We start from the raw sequence: 4,887 nt of genomic DNA, 5'->3' as shown, positions 1-4,887 counted from the left end.
GTCATCCGTGTGGTAGAAAAATTAAAAGTTATATCCACTTGAATTGCACGTACACTTGGATTACAAAGGAACGTGTTTTCTGCGTTTCTGTGTCAGCCAGAAAGAGGCATTCTTGTTTTCTTTTCTCGTGTTTTGCGCTGTGACTTTAGTTTCTAATTCGGACTTCAACGGCCCATCGTCAGTTAGACACTCCTCTCCAATCTGGAGAGGGCACCAACACCCATATCACCCATCAGTGACATTGTGGGCAGCACAAATTGAACGCTGGAGGCCTGGTTCCAGTGGACATCCATTTAACCTTATTGTGATTCATTATTACAGCTCTGGGATAAAGTCGTGTGATTTCACTACAATTGTTCACCTTTAATTAAAGCCAAAAGTGCTGGTGAGTGAATCTCGCTCCTCTCATCCTCCACCAGTCAGCGGTTTATTATAAATAACAAATCTCTCGTCTCCCTCTCCCCTGACTTTCAGTCTGAAGAAGGGTCTCGACCCGAAATGTCAGCTGTTCCTTTTCTCCAGAGATGCTGGCTGACCCGCTGAGTTACTCCATCTTTTTGTGTCTATCTTCGGTTTAAACCATCATCTGCAGTTCCTTCATACTAAGGTGATTTATTTTATTTTGTGTTATTAAAATTATTTTATGGCTGATGTGCAGGTACAGCAAGTAATTAGTTCTGAATATATTCACTGACACTATTGACTGAGTTGGAAGTAGTGTAGATCAACCATGTCAAACCCCATAAGAATTCTGTATGTTTCAATGAGACTCTCATTATTAAAAACTCTAGAGTAGGCCTAGGCTGCTTGATCTCTCACATGAATCAATCTGCTGCATAAACATTACATTATCTCTATCATAAGTATATCCATCCCTGGGGTGGGAGACCATATCTGTACATAGCATTCCCAGGTGTAATCTCATCTAGGTTCCTCATAATTGTAGTATCTGTAGTAATTATAGGAGGAGGAACCATCTTGGTGAACGGCTGCTAGCCAGCAGCCGTCCGTTTTAAATTCATTTTTTTTAAATAGTTTTTAGTGAGTCCTGTTTTTTGTTTGTAGGGGATATGGTCTTTTTAATGTGGGGGGTAGGTGTAAACTTTATTTCTAGGTCCCTACCTGGTCGGTGTGGCAGCCTTTTCTCCGGGCTGCCCGTCGACCCGTCCTCGTGGCCTACCTGCGGGCTTGGAGCGCCGTTTCCTGGCGGGGACCGCCCAGCACCTCGGCCTCGGCACAGCGCTGGAGCAGAGTGGAGCGGGCGACGCCTTGCCTGGGTCGCCGCGCTGGACCGCCGAGAGCAACATCTCCGGGCTGCGGGTCTGCGGAGCGGAGAGGCGGCAGTGCGGCGAGGTGGCAGTGCGGAGAGGCGGCGCCGACTTTTTCATCGGGAGCCTGGGAGCTCCAAACCGGCGCGGCCTTGTCGGCTTCGGCAGCCGCGGGCTCCAACCAGGAAGCGGCCGTTCTAGGTGGCCCAGCCGCCGAAAGGACTCTCCCGACGCCAGGGCAAGACCACCCGGTGAGAACGGCCAGGGACATCGGGCCTCCGTAGAGGCAATTGCGGTGGCCTCAATAGGCCTGACTTTGGGGTGAACATGGGGTGGGGACTGGACATTGTGCCTTCCTCCACAGTGCTATCCACTGTGGGGGGATGATTTTTTTTGTCTAATTGTAGTCCTGTAGGTCTGTGTCCAAGATGGCTGCCGTGAAGAGAGAGTGGACGCTGGCGCGCTTTGGCTGCCGCTGCTCTTTCTTCACACTGTTTTTGATTTTCTGTTTTTGGATTGAATTCTGTTTTTAATTTGTGTCTCTGTGATGTCTTTATTACTTGTTATATTCCGATTATATGTTATTCCGATTACTATGTAAGGTGTCCTTGAGATGTCTGAAAGGCGCCCATTAAATAAAATTTATTATTATTATTATTATCTTGCAATAAAGGCCAACATACTATTCCCCTCTGCAATTAGTTTCTTATTGTTGTGGTTATGGTAGTGGACTAGAAATCTAAATGCCTGACCCGAGACATGGATTCGAATCCCAGTATGACAGCTGGTGAGTTTAAATTAAATTTTGAATTTAAAAAAATCATGTCGGTAATGGAGTTCATGAAAATGCTATAAAATTCTTCTTAGGCCCCCTTCGGTCGTGGCTGACCATGGGTGCCTCCAGCGTGCTATTACCTATATGGAGGACGCCTGTGTGTGACTTTATTTAACGTGGGGAGACTGGTGCACAGACAATCCTTGACAGATCTGGGTTAGGATCCAGTGGCATGGAGTCCAAGGCGACCGGAGATCCTTTTCTGCTGCAGCCTTCATCTGCCTTCCCAGCCGTCGTGACGCTCCACTAAGGTCAGCCATCGTCCTCCGCCTGTTCCACTGTTGAGGTCTTGGTTGGATTGCTCTTTGTCAGAGACCTCCCCCTCGACCTTACCGCCATGGGTGGCCCTACCAGGAGCATCACTCCAGACAGCATCGCTCTCAGGATCTCAAGTCCACACAAGTTTATTCCACCACGACAAGGTGACAATCCACGGGATAATAGAATCTGCTTTATTAGCCCCCGGTTCATGAAGTTACTTAGTTACTTTTGTGCTGAATTTAGGATTAAAGTTTTGACATCCAACCTTCCATTTGATTCCTCCTCAATAGAATATGCACATAGAACAGTGCAGCACAGAAACAGGCCCTTCAGCCCAGTGTGTGTGCCAAACATGATGCCAAGGGACCAGCACTCTGCCTGCCAAAGGGATCAGCACTCTAGATAATAAATACTTGTGTCTAATGCAAATTAGCCATCATGGGTTCATTGAATGTTGCTTATTAAATCGACATTATGCATTTGTTTAATTCCATGGGTTCAGAACATAGGAATTTATTCTCAGTTCTTGCCACCTAATGTGACTTCACAAAGCAGATAACGTTAATACCAACAAGATCTTGAAGCCCCCACCACTGGGAGTTATCAACCTTGAGGTTAGTGAATAAAGATAATGTCCTTGAAATTTCATGAGATAAATTATGCTGGAATTGCACCATTGAACCAGAACCTGCAGCTGTAAATGCAGAACTGAGTCTGCTGAAATTTGGCAAGGTAAGTCAGTTTAAAAATCTTTGTACAGAAGGGGAGTATTGTGCTCAGATTATCAAGAACCCTCACCACCCTGGCAACGCTCACCCTTCACTCCTGCCAGAGGATGGTGCTTTGGAATTCAATGACACAGACGGCGGTGGAGGCTAAGTTATTGGGTATTTTTAAAGCGGGGATTTATCGGTTCTTGATTAGGGTTGGTGTCAAAGGTTATGAGGAGAATGGGGTTGAGAGGGAATAATAGATCAGCCATGATCAAATGGTAGAGCAGACCTGATAGGCTGAATGGCCTAATTTTGATCCTATGTTGTATGATCTTTGGAGAATCAGAAATGGTTATCTGAATGTCAGCATCTCCTAACTCTATGTAACTTAGGACAAATTTTAATTGGCTTGCTGGGGTGTCTGCGGGGACCTATTAAATATAGAAACAGACTTTGTATTTTAATTTGTGGTTATTGAGGTATCAATTGTGTTAGGGGCTAGCAGAATCAAGGGATATGAGGAGAAAGCAGGCACGGGTTACTGATTGTGGACGATCAGCCATGATCACAATGAATGGCAATACTGGCTCGAAGGGCCAAATGGCCTCCTGCACCTATTTTCTATAATTGGGTGCCAGGCTGCTAACCTTGAATAATCTGATGCAATATCTATTTATTTTTCCCACTTCTACTCTCTGATACTGTATATCCTAGTGTTACAGTTCCATGGTAACCTCGATCATTTGCCTCTGAGAAATGTATCTGCCACTTTCACAAAAAAAAAGATTGTTTGATTCAAAAGAAAGTTGAAGTCACAAAGAGTTCTTCTGAAGCTACAGTCAGAATATGAACTTATTTTGGTAATTACCTTGTTAGCCAAAACTTTTTTTAATGAGGCATAGGAGGAAATTTGACCTTGCACGTCTGTGTCAGCTCTTTGAAAGAACTATCCAAATTAGTCCTTGATAGCGTTGAACACTGTTCCTCATGCAAGGCCAAACTATGAATTTATTATTTTTTTGTATAGCCTTGTATTTGACCGTATTTTTATTCCATCATTACCGTGTCACTGTTCTTCTCAGTTGATTGCTGCAGGATTCCTGTCCACATGTAGGTCTGTGCCGGGTCGATGTGCGACGTGACCATCCGAGGGAGACAGTTCATGGGGGGCCACTCAGCAGGGCCGGTTCAGAGCAGCTATATCTCTGGGGATTAAGCTGTTCCTAAGTCTGGAGGTGCGGGCATAGAAGGCCTTGTAACGTCTGCCGGATGGTAGAAGTTCGAACAGACTATTGCAAGGGTGTGAGGAGTCTTTATGAATGCTGATGGCCTTCCTGAAGCACTGTATTGTAGATGCCCTCCAAGGCTGGTAGCTGTGTCCCAGTTATCTTCTGCGCTCTGTGGACGACCCGCTGAAGAGCTCTCCTCCCCGCCTCCGTGCAGCTGAGATGCCATATGTTAGGATGCTCTCTGGTGCAGCGGTAGAAGGTTGTCAGCAGCTGTTGGGGCAGACCAGTCTTTTTCAGTGTTCTCAGGAAGAACAGTCGTTGCTGTGCCTTCTTGACCAGCGCAGTGGTGTTTGTGGACCATGTGAGGTCCTCCGAAATGTGTGTGCCCAGAAACCTGAAGCTGGACACTCTCTCCACACTGTCCCCGTTGATAAAGATTGGAGAATTATGTGACCTTCTGAAGTTGATGATCAGCTCCTTGGTCTTAGAGGTGTTTAGGGACAGGTTGTTATCTGAGCACCAGTCCGCCAAGTTCTGCACCTCCGCTCTGTAGTGTGTTTCATCAACAATCTATGTTTGCA

Source organism: Amblyraja radiata, chromosome 46 (assembly GCF_010909765.2).
Source record: "Amblyraja radiata isolate CabotCenter1 chromosome 46, sAmbRad1.1.pri, whole genome shotgun sequence".
Taxonomy (NCBI): Eukaryota; Metazoa; Chordata; class Chondrichthyes; order Rajiformes; family Rajidae; genus Amblyraja; species Amblyraja radiata.
This window is presented reverse-complemented; position numbering follows the sequence as displayed.